At 30.9% G+C, this 12,900-nt stretch overlaps 1 protein-coding gene across 1 annotated transcript in view; it reads left to right on the plus strand.

Moving 5' to 3' along the window:
• Positions 1 to 350: 350 nt before the first annotated feature.
• Positions 351 to 12,900, plus strand: part of LOC123275302 (acetylcholine receptor subunit alpha-like) — a 194,810-nt gene continuing 182,260 nt past the window's right edge. The window contains exon 1 of the mRNA XM_044743325.1: positions 351 to 1,189. The gene's annotated coding sequence lies outside the window, so the exon portion shown is untranslated. The remainder of the gene's footprint in view (positions 1,190 to 12,900) is intronic.

A 12,900-nucleotide genomic window follows, 5' to 3' on the forward strand; every position in this document is an offset into this window, starting at 1 on the left:
ATAGTAAACAAAAATCTTTTGACTAAAAAAAGCTCGGTTGTTTACTAGCAAGTAGCTCGGAACTCGATGTAAAGACACGTAAACTCATTGCAGTGGTGTAACATTAAAAAGGAACCGCGTACATAAAGTTTCCTCACACAGACCTCCAATAATATAACAACAACCTTGGTATCTGTATCATTCTGTATTATCAGTATGAGTATTCTGTTTGTGATAGTAATAGACAAGTGCATACAGAGTTTGCGTAGCTTATGCGCGACACGTGACTCCAGCGGCGGCGCGTTGTTGCGCGCCCACCCTTTTATAGGAGTGTAGCGCGAGGGCGTCGGCGGTGGCGCAAAAGCTGCCTACCCTCCTGTTATTACCGGAGTCTGCCAGTTGAGTTGGTCGAGTTCCGCCGAGAAGAGCATCCGCGAGAGTTCTGTTCCGTGGACAAGTTAGTTCTGTTTGGGTTTCACTTGGTGCTGGTGATCGTTCTTCGGACCAGACTCTAGATCTCTAGATCTCTGGATCAATCTAGATCTCTAGATCTTGTCACCAAAATCCAATCGTCAGACTATGAATTGGACATCAAACAGCAAACTTATCAATTTATCCGACAGTTACCGTGATTACGCTCGCTGTCACACCAGCCGACAGTTAAACTAAACTCAAGGATCTGTTTATTCGTGTGTTACCACCTATTTGTGCTCACGGGGTTACCGGGTCACGTTAACTACTGGCCTACTTGGCTTTCGTACCATAATAAAGCGTGAGAGCTCCGATTGATAAAATTTTCCTGGAAAAATTTGCAATACTAAAAAGAAAAATTAAAAAAAAAATAGCAATAATAATAAACATAGAAATTTAAATTTATTCACCGTAAGCAGATGTGTCGAGGGATTTTCATTCATGAGAAGCCCTGGTAGTTTGTCAGGCTGTTCTTACGAACATTACCGTCACGTCAGTCTCGGATGTCAGTCGCGGAGGCTCAGACAATAAATCTCCCTTTGAGTGACCATTATCACCACCTTCAATATCTTATTATCGGCGAGCGATATTTAGTACATTATTCAAATTCAATGTCGCCACGCCTTTGGGACAACTGTCGTCGTCTTAGTGGGATTTAAGGTTAGCCGCCACCTACACACACGCACTGGCGGTCAAAATTCTTCATTTATTTACGCAAATACCTCAACGCTATAAAACGGTATGTATTTTTTAATACATCATTTTATAGAGATGTAGAAAGGGATTAGTGATGATTTTAGAGCCATCAATCCGGTAATTTAATTCGCTAGAGTAATCAATGGATTTAATTACCGTTGCGAATACTTGATCTGGGAATAGATTGGGTGGTTAAAAATTATTTGGTTAGAAAAAGAATTTAAAAAAAGTTGGCAACTCCCGACGGGAATCGAACCCTGTTCGCTTTGAGCAGCTGTCAGCCGGCTAAGCTGATGAGCTAGTAGACAAATGGTCACCTGAGAGGTTTTTTAAAAATTCCAACGGGGTTTTTAGCTGTGAAGCTTTTGCTAAGTGGGTAATTAGCCGGATTTTGGGTAGGATTGTTTATTCGGGGAGAAATTTAGAGGGGAAATTACGAAACTCACACGTCTACGCTCATGTAGTGCCGGTTAAAATACTTCAGTTTACTCAAATACCTCAATGATATAAAACGGGATGTATTTTTTGATACATGATTTTATAGAGAGATGTAGAAAGGAATTAACGCTGATTTTAGAGCCATCGATCCGGTAATTTAATTCGCTAGAGTAATCAATGGATTTATTTATCGTTGCGAATACTTGATCTGGGAATAAATTGGGTGGTTAAAAATTATTTGGTTAGAAAAAGAATTTAAAAAAAGTAGGCAACTCCCGACGGGAATCGAACCCTGTTCGCTTTGAGCAGCTGTCAGCCGGCAGAGCTGATGAGCTAATAGAGGAATGATCACCTGAGAGATTTTTTAAAAATTCCAACGGGGTTTTTAGCCATGAAGCTTTTGCTAAGTGGGTAATTAGACGGATTTTGGGTGGGATTTTTTTTTTTGGAGAAATTTAGAGGGGAAATTACGAAACTCACTCGCGTAGAGACCTAAATAAATCCGAGGACCCTAACACGGTCACGTACTAGTTTAACCTCGGAGTCATATCACGTTAACTTATTTTTGAGGTACATAACAGTTTACTATTATTATAATAATGATAATAATAATTGTTTTTTTGGGGCAAAATTTTGAAAAATAGTCTCCCATTAGATTTGTATTATCAAAAGATTTTCCCGGAGAAAAATGATTATATTTTAATGTTTGTACAACTGCGCTGTACAAACGTCACTTTTGTGCATTAATAAAAAGTAACCGAAGAAAAATTATCCGGGAACTTTTCCAATATTTTACTTGAGTAAATATTCGTTCAGACAAAAAACGTTAAATCGTGTGCTGCGCTCGGCTCGATTAGCTTTTTTCCCTCGATTTTCTTTCGGCGTTTTATATAAAATATAGTTGCTAAGTAAAAGTTAATTTTTTTTTGATTTTTCGGTGAAAAGACATGTTTGCTGAAAATCCGGGCTCGCTCACCTAACCAACTCTAAATGTATTTGAAAGAGCACTGCTTTAACTTTATCAATTTAGGTTGTTCTGTAATCAAATCTCACGGTAACCACCGTGAATTTTATGAAATATTTTACCATGCTTTTATTTATTATTTTTTTTTTTTATAACATCTACTCCAGACACGTGAATTTGAATTCCTCGGTCCGCGTTTTTTCGCCCGCATATTTTATAATTAAACACTTGATAAATTGAATCAACACTTGTCAGACACAAGGGAAAAAGTACTGGTGAAAATTAAACACGTTACTTCTTCACTTTTAAAAAAAGAATTCTACACCGAGTTTCAATTACATGCTTTTCATTTTTTTTATCTTTTTTTAAAGATTATCTGCCAATCATTTTTTAAAATAAAATTCATTTTACTTTCAAAGTGTTTGAAGTTTTTTTTAATATTTAAAAAAAATTCAAATATTTAAAATTAATTTTTTGGATTAATTTTAAAATCAATTGGAAGAATTTCAATAAATTTATTCATTTTTAATTTAATAAATAATTAAAAATAAAAATTTTTAGTATGTGTTTTTTTATAAGAAATTATTTAGTTAATTAAAAAAAAATTTTTTTTTAATTAAATAAACTATTGAACTAATAAAAAAAATTTTATGCAATAATTAAAATAATAAAAAGTTTATTTAATTATTAAATAAATTAAGCGATAATAAATTAATAATAAATAAGAGAAAAAATAGATAATAATTTGCATGAGCAATAATTACCAAAACCAAATCCAGTAGTATAACCAGAGTGATGATCAGACACGAGGATAAGCTACGTCAGAAACAGGAAAACACTTGTATGACATTTATCTCACGAAATCCTCTCATATCTCAGTATCTCAGTTGATATTTGATACGACCCGAGACTCGTAGGAGGGAAGAGGGGGATAGAACCCGGGGGCTAGAGCTGTCCATATATAAATCCCGATGTATTAAGTAACCGATTAGATACCGGATGATATTTGGCAGTTGGCCCTCGAGTTTTATTCCATCGTGGATAAGAAACATACTGTGACAGAAAGAACTAATATTTATAAAAAAAAAAAAATTTTATTTAATAAAGAGAAAAAATTTTGATTCAAAACATATTATTTTAATAACTTCGATATTATTAAAGAATTTTTTTTTTAAATTAATTTTTAATCAAAATTTTCTTGACAAAAAATATCGAATTATATTTTTTAAGTTTTTTAAAAATTATCCGAATTAATTCAATAAAATATTGCTTTATTAAATAATGACTTTTGTTAAATTGCACAGTACTTTTTTAACTATTGACATTTTTAAAGATATAAGCTCATCCCGACATTACACTCATCGAGACCTTTCATTTGAATACCCACATCAATTTTTCATACATTTATATATATATATATATATATATATATATATATATATATATATATATATATATATATATATATATATATATATATATATATATATATACAGAGTGTCCCAGAAGTAACGGACGCCATTGTAGCATCTGAGAAACAAAATAATTCTGAGACGAAAAGTCCTTAGCCATTTTTTAATCAGGAGCATAGATAATTAATTATTAATTAAAATAACGTCCTTTTATGCGTTAGAGAGAGAGCACTAGTGTCAAGTCAAGTGCATTCCAACGAAGACGCTTGCACGTGTGAATGTGTAAGTAAATATGTGTGACTATGTTGGCTATAGAAACTAGTTAGTCATACAGTTAGTTGTGTCTTTGTTTGGCACATACTTTACTGGACACTGGCGCTCTCTCTCTCTCTAACAAATAAAGAGACTTTATTTTTAATTAATAATTAATTATCTATACGGTTAATTGAAAAATGGCTAAGGACTTTTCGTCTCAGAATTATTTTTTTCATCAGATGCTACAATGGCGTCCGTGACGTTTGTGACACCCTGTATATATATATATATATATATATATATATATATATATGCTATATATATATATATATATATATATATATATATATATTGGTGTGGGTATTCAAATGAAAGGTCTCGATGAGTGTAATGTCAGGATGAGCTTATATCTTTAAACATGTCAATAGTTCACAAGATACAAGGTAATTTTTTAATTATTGACATTTTTTAAGATACAAGCTCATCACGATGTTACACTCATCAAGAGCTTTCATTTGAGTACCCACATGTATTTTTGATATATTTTTCATATATACATATATATAATATATATAAATATATGAAAAATTGATGTGGGTACTTAAATGAAAGGTTTTGATGAGTGTAACGTCGGGATGAGCTTATATCTTTAAAAATGTCAATAGTTCACAAGATATTAGTTAAATTGCACTATAATTTCTTAACTATTGACATTTTTAAAGATATAAGCTCATCCCGGTGTTGCACTCATCAAGAGCTTTCATTTGAGTACCCACATGCATTTTTGATATATTTTTCATATATACATATATATATAATATATATATATATATATATATATGAAAAATTGATGTGGGTACTTAAATGAAAGGTCTTGATGAGTGTAACGTCGGGATGAGCTTATATCTTTAAAAATGTCAATAGTTCACGAGATACAAAGTCATTTCTTAATTATGTATACACTGGCCACAAAATTTTGCTTATTCTCTTAAAAATATAGATAATTTTCATTTTATTAAATTAGAAAATACTATCTTACGTTTGATTATAAATATAATTCATAATAAATAAAACGCAGATATTTTTTTAAAAAATATAAAAATCTTAACTGAAAAAAATCCTTTTGTGCAGAACAATCTATCTTTTTCTTAGCGTAGAGAAGTTTAAGTTAAGGTTAGAGCGAAGTGTCCCTTTAACCCTCTTTATCCCATCCCCATCCACAGACAGACTGACACACTCATGTGGAATGTGGATGTATGGCCCGACTTGGTGTCAGTACTGAGCAAACGGTTATGTATTAAAGCACAGCACACTTATCCAACTGGGACGCTCTTGGAATGGTTGAGTAGATCGTTAGATTGACGGCCTGAAGATACGTGTACTCTACTGAGAATACCCAGCTAAGCCGCATCAAAACAATTAGCATCAACTCCGGCCAAACTCCAACGAGTTCCAGTCGCCAATTCCTATTATATCTCTATCTCTATCTATATACGATACATATATATATATATATATATATATATATATATATATATATATATATATATATATATATATATATATATATATATATACATTCTACACTCTCAATTGTTTACTTTGTTGTTGTTATTGTTATTGTGAGATCGGGATAATGTAATATAATGTTAACGTGTATCTGTGATCCCTTTCATCAAACTGTTGCAAGTATAATTTCGTTTTACTGCTCTCTGCTGTTGAAATTTTGTATACATATATATACTCCGAATTTTGATGCTAATTCTTAAGTTTGATTACTCGTTACTTGTTATAATTATTCTTAACACCTTCTATACTATTCTTGATAATTAAATTCATTTAATGAAAATAAAAATTAAAAATTTTCTTCAATTTAGAAAATTATTAAAGTTAGTTTAATTTTTTTGACAGAAATTTTCGGTTTTTTTTTTTCGTAACAAAAAATAAAAGAATCAACTTAATAAATTTTTTGTGAAATTTTTCATATTTTACCCTTAGAAATTAAATAAAAATGATTAGTAACCTTGCAGTCACTATGTGACTGCTGTGAACTATAAATAAATGAAATTTTGCTTTATTAAATAATGACTTTTGTTAAATTGCACTATACCTCCTTAACTACCGACATTTTTAAAGAAATAAGCTCATCCCGTTGTTACACTCATCAAGAGCTTTCATTTGAGTACCCACATGTATTTTTGATATATTTTTCATGTATACATATATATATAACATATATTTTAAAGATATGAGCTCATCTCGATGTTACACACATTAAGAGCTTTCATTTGAGTACCCACATGCATTTTCATATATTTTTCATTTATACATATATATAATATATATAAATATATGAAAAATTGATGTGGGTACTCAAATGAAAGGTCTCGATGAGTGTAATGTCGGGGTGAGCTTATATCTTCAAAAATATCATTAGTTGACAAGATCGCAAAGTCAGTTCTTAATTATTGACAATTTTTATGATATAAGCTCATCCCGATGTTACACTCATCAAGAGCTTTCATTTGAGTACCCACATGCTTTTTTGATATATTTTTCATATATACATATTTATAATATATATAAATATATGAAAAATTGATGTGGGTACTCAAATAAAAGGTCTTGATGTGTGTAACATTGGGATGAGTTTATATCTTTAAAAATGTCAATAGTTCTAAAGATAGCGGTCACTTTTTAATTATATATCCAGAGATAGAGAATTTTTAAATGCAGCCTAAATACTTATCATCATAAATTGACTATCGCGAGAATGAAATCTTGAAAAGGCTATAAATTAAAATCAAAACCTTTGCAATGACACAAAGCTTCACCAAATGAGCCAATTTTATCTTATGACTATCCTTGACACAAAATTTATTAAGAATTAGAAATTTCTCTCCAAAAAAAAAAACGAAGTATTTTTGAAATAATAAAAAATAAAAAGATTATTTTAATTAAACTTTTTTTCTACAATATAATATTTTGTTAAATGTTATTAAAATAGAAAAATTTCAAAAATAAAAGAAAAATTTTCAAATCACAAAAAATCTACAAATAAGCTTTTAAAATTTCTCTTCAAACTTTTTTATCAAAGTTAATTTATTTTTTTTCTTGTAAATTGATAAAAAGTCCCATACACAACCCTCAATACCAATAAAATACATTTTTCTTTGATTTTATTTACTTTTCTTATTATTCGGTTAGTTAAGACGGTCCAAGTTGTAGTCGAAGTCTGTCCAGGTGAATAGAAGTTTTGATGTCGATGTATAAGAAAGGACGAGCGAGCAGCAAGTAAGAAGAAGTTCGCGTGCTGAAAAAAGGACGCGGGCTGAATGTATCCAGCAACTCGAACTCTTTTATCTTCCAACTTTTATCTTTGAGTTTTCTTCTTTTCTTCTTCTCTTCTTTTTGTCTGGGTCTGTGACTACTGTGAGGGACAAGTTTTATGTTTCATAAAACTTGTCCGTTCTATCATTCTTAAAATATTAAAAATTTATCTCCACTCATGTTTCCGTAAAATTCCTCCTCTGAGTTAAAGCCAAAACATAAAGCTAAATGATTCATTAACTACCCGAAGGTTGAATTTTTTTTTTATTTTAATTTATTGTGTGTGTTTCATTGCTGCAAAAAGTCTAGTCAACAAAAATTGCAAGAGAGAGAAAGAAAATAAAAGATAGTGAGGATGGATGAAGAAAGGGGGAAAAAGAGTAGTTCCAGTGACACCAATTTGGTGACAGCATCTGGTAATATAGAGGGTCAGATAGTAAACGGAGAGAGTGAGAAGTTACGGTGTAGTGGGTCACTTGGGCAAGTTATGTACGTGAGAGATGAGCAGAAGAAGAGGTTAAACAGAAAAGAGAGAAAGAAGAGGAGGAGTAAAGAGGAAAGAGCTTGCGAAAACTTACCAAATGGGTCGCTCGGCCAAGGGAGTAGTGTCCCGGCTCCCAGGATCCACATTCTCATTCTCATTCTCATACATGGAGAAAATTTTATAGTAGAGTTTATTATTTAGTTATGGTAAAATCTATTAACAGAATTCGATAGTAGTAAATATTATTTAAAAAAAAATAAATAATAGTTTAAAAAAACTAAAAACACGCTTTTTATAGAAAACCAAACTAAAAAATAGAAAATAAATTTAAATTAAGAATAGTGTTAAAAATTTCAATAAATATAAATTAATAATAGTGTAAATAAAAAAAATGTATTTTATTTTAAAAAAAGCGTGAGGTGCATGGTGTCAATAGTTATAAATATTTTATTGACAGATATGAGTAGAGTGATTATCATTTTGATAATATCTTAAAAAGCACCCCACGCTTTTTAAAATAAAATACATTTTTTTTTATTTACACTATTATTAATTTATATTTATTCAAATTTTTAACACTATTCTTAATTTAAATTTATTTTCTATTTTTAGTTTGGTTTTCTATAAAAGCGTGTTTTTAGTTTTTTAAACTATTATTTATTTTACTTTTAGTTTGGTTTATTTATAAAAGCGTGATTTTTAGTTTTTTTAAACTATTATTTGTTGATTATCAAAAATATTCAGGCGCGCAAATTACCCACGGAGAGTTACATACTGACATACTGACATACTGACATACAAGTGAAGCTAATAAAAAAATAATTATTTATAAATATTATAAATACGGGGAATCAGAGTTCGATTTCGGAGAGCGAGCCTGAGAAACGGCTACCAGAACCAAGGAAGGCCGCAGGCGCGCAGATTACCCACGGAGAGTTACTGACATACTGACAAACTGACATAAAAGTGAAGCTAATATAAAGCGTGTAAAAATGGGAATTTTCCATTGTCAACGCCCCCGCAACCCCCCTTGAAGGTAGAATTTCGTAAAATCCGTTCTTAGCTGACCTTTACATGGCGAAAGGAATATTCCTACCAAATTTCAAGTCTCTACGCTTTATGGTTTCAGAGATATCGTGATGAGTCAATATATAGGTGGAAATCTCTTATATATATATAGATTTGCATTAATTATATTACATTACAATAACATTTATTATAAAATACCAAATTTTATCATAGCTCATAATTATCTTTTATATTTTTAAATATTAAAAACGTTAATTTATTTAGTGAATTTAATTATTATCATGTATTCCAGCTATAGGGTTATAAAAAGTGTCAAAAGGAAAGTGCTATTTTTACTTTTTATTTAAAATAAATATTCGTTAACAATTAACAAATGTTCATTAACCATTAATAAATATTTTTAACAGTTAATAAATTGTACTGAACAAATTACTTATTAACTGTTAATAAATATTTGTTACCTGTTAACAAATATTTATTAACATTTAATAAATAATTTATAAACTGTTAATAAATATTCATTAAATCCTATGATGTTAAAAAATCATTTATTAACAGTTAATAAAGCTTATCTATATATATATATATATAGGAGACTTTCTATAGATATAGATAGTCACTCATCACGATATCTCTGGAACTATAAGACCTAGAGACTTTAAATTTGGCGGGAATATTCCTTTTGCCAAGTAGAGGTCAGCTAAGAACGGATTTCACGAAATTCCACCCACAAGGGGGGTTGTGGGGGTGTTGACGAAAAAAAATTCATATTTTTCAATTATGGCTTTTAATAGTTCAAAACTTGGTCAGAATGTTTCAAATTACATTTAGAAATTTTTTAAAAACGAATTCTGTGACATTCCACCCCCCTGGCGTGCCCGTGCGTGGGCGTCAAATTAAGAAAAAATTCGTAAATTTCAATCTATAGCTATTAATACTTTGAAACATGGCCAGAATGCTTTTTTGGCGTTTTTGAGCTGTTAAGAATAAATTTCATTAAATTCTAACCCCCCCCCCCCCCCATGTCCGTGCGTGGGCGTAAAATTAAAAGAAATTGTACCTTTTAATCTATAGCAGCTAAAGGATTGAAACTTGGCCAGATTGATTTTTTTGGAGTTTTTGAGCTGTAAAGAATGAATTTTATGAAATGCCACCCTCACCCTAGTAGAAATGAAATCAAGTTTTTAGCCAGTAACTGGCCAGTTTTACTAGACTTAAACCAGTAACTGGCCAGTGTAATATCCAGTTTCTGTCTAGTAACTGGCCAGTTTTACTAGAGATCTAACAAAACATTATGGCGGCTTTAGTGAAACTGTCAGTTTCGAATTCTGAGGTTATTAGGCGTTATTAAAATTGTCAAATAAATTCAAAATAATGTTTAATAAACGATATGATATAAAAAAGTTTCATTTATGTGTACATTATAAAATAGATAACATCATTAGTCTGATAGACTAATAATAAATCTAACAATAGAATAAGAAAATAATTATTTTGAATTGGAGATTTGTTTTTAATGCCCACAGTCACAGTTTATATATTGTGTCATTTTTTTTCACTGCATCAATTTTGAAATATATACTGGAAATTATTTACACGTTAATAAACACTAATTTTGATTGATTTATACTGTTTTTTTAATAATAATTACAATAATGATGCGTACAGGTTAACAAAAAAAATAAACAAACATACACAGACTATTAAAGATACACTGTCGGTGTAACTAATGTTTATGACTTAGTTGTAGGTGGCGCGATTTCAAGTTTTTACTCGATATCACTGGCCAGTTACTGGTTTATGTCCAGTGAAAACTCGATTATTTCTACTAGGGCACAAATCCTTGCGTGGGCGTTAATTAAAAAATTATAAAATTCAATTCCTAAAGGATAATAAGAAGGCATTAAATATAAAAAAAATTAAAAATTTTTATATAAGGTAAAAGCCCTAATAGATGATCATGTACCATTATATGATCACTCTATGTATTTGTATACCTATATTTGTGAATATAGATATACAAATACACGTATATTGTACGCCACGCGAAGCGGGCGGGTAACGGCTAGTTAAATATAAACAAATCCTTCTATCAGTGTGTTCGATGAAAAATATTTAAAAATTTTGTATTAACAGGCGAGACCATCTTTTTCTCGCTTTGCTCTCACGGAGTTTAACGGAACTATCTCTGTCGCACTCCCAACAGCAGAGCAATTGCAGTTTCGATTGGTTTCACGAAACGAATGAAATTTTTGAAAAAAACGCTTTGTGGTGAAATAGTTTATTAAATTATCTATTATCTCTAAAAACGTTTTTTCAAAATTTCCATTCGTTTCGCTAAGCCGATTGAAACTGCAATCACTGGTCTCGGCTGTTAAACTAGTTTAATGTTACAATTAATTTCAAAGTAGTTTTACTAATTTATGAATTTTTATGTCGGTACAGTAGTTGTACCCATGAAATATTGGCCGTAATTCGATAGAATTATTGATTGTCGCGCTAAGTAATATCGCGGGAAAAACTAGTAGCATTGCGACATATGCGATGCACTATGGGGCTGGCGGCAATGTTGTCACGTCAAGCCTCCTATGCGCCCGTGTAAAAGACGCAAAGATTTTGGTACCATACAGTATAGTAGATAATCCTATATGCATAGGGCTTATAGCAATGCAATACAACGACATAGGGATATCCGCAATGTATTTCTTTCCGTGTATTCGGCTCAAAACTAGACTTTTTGCCTGTAGCACTGCGTAGAGGTGATGTCCGACAAGACTATCTTCGTATACCGCAGGCTAATTGTGTCATGTATGATAATTCATTCTTAATTCATGGCATACGTATCTGGAATGCACTGCCAGCTGAGACTGTGGCTGTAGATAATTTGGTTGAATTTAAAAATGCTTGCTTCAATCACTTTTTTGAACATGACAATTAACAATTGCAATCTTTATTTTGGATCGTATTTAAATATTTTTTCTTGTAGAATTATTATGACTTTAAATTAAGTTATTTGTTTGCATTAAATAATCTATTTGGATTTTATAACATCTGAAATTAAATCTAATTGTAAACCTTTAATTAGTTAAGTAATCTTGTAACCTATGTAAACTAATGTAATTTAAATATTTTATTTTATTTTATTTTCTTTATATACATCTCAACAGCCTAATGGCCAATAACAGAGATACAAAAAGATACAAATGTTATTCTGAGTGGCGCATGACAGCTAACGTTCTTTAATAATACAAAGTTTATTATTATTTTTCAGTATAACAAAAATTATAATTATAATTAGGGGCTGTTCATAAATTACGTAAGCATAATTTGGAGCATTTTACAACCCCCCTCCCCCCATGATAAGCATTAGTAAGATTTTGAACTGATGCATCCACCCCCCTCTGAAATCTTACGTAAGATATACATCAATTTTGGGCTTTAAATAAGTTAAAAAATATTTTTAATTTTTAACAAATGCCATTGAAACGTAGTAGATTTAAAGGGAACGCTATGGAATGCGCCACTTCTTATTTAGAGAATTTATCAATTAATAAATTAAATCTTAGATTCTAACCATTCAAGGTACGTTTCAAAATGTGAGTTCTGCCTGGCTCCAGAGACTCGGTTACTTATAAAATCTAAGAATAAATACCTCGAACTGGCCGTAAAAACTAATAAAACCAACACCAATACTTATGTATAGCTTATTAATTAGGACTTCGAGTAGGTGTTACTTCTCGGGTGAACTGGAACACGTGGCCTCTGGTACATGTTCTGGTGAATCCACCTTAAACCGCGTACTAGGAGTGGGATGTAATGGCAAGATGCAAATAACTGATTGA

Source organism: Cotesia glomerata, linkage group LG1, assembly GCF_020080835.1.
Source record: "Cotesia glomerata isolate CgM1 linkage group LG1, MPM_Cglom_v2.3, whole genome shotgun sequence".
Lineage (NCBI taxonomy): Eukaryota > Metazoa > Arthropoda > Insecta > Hymenoptera > Braconidae > Cotesia > Cotesia glomerata.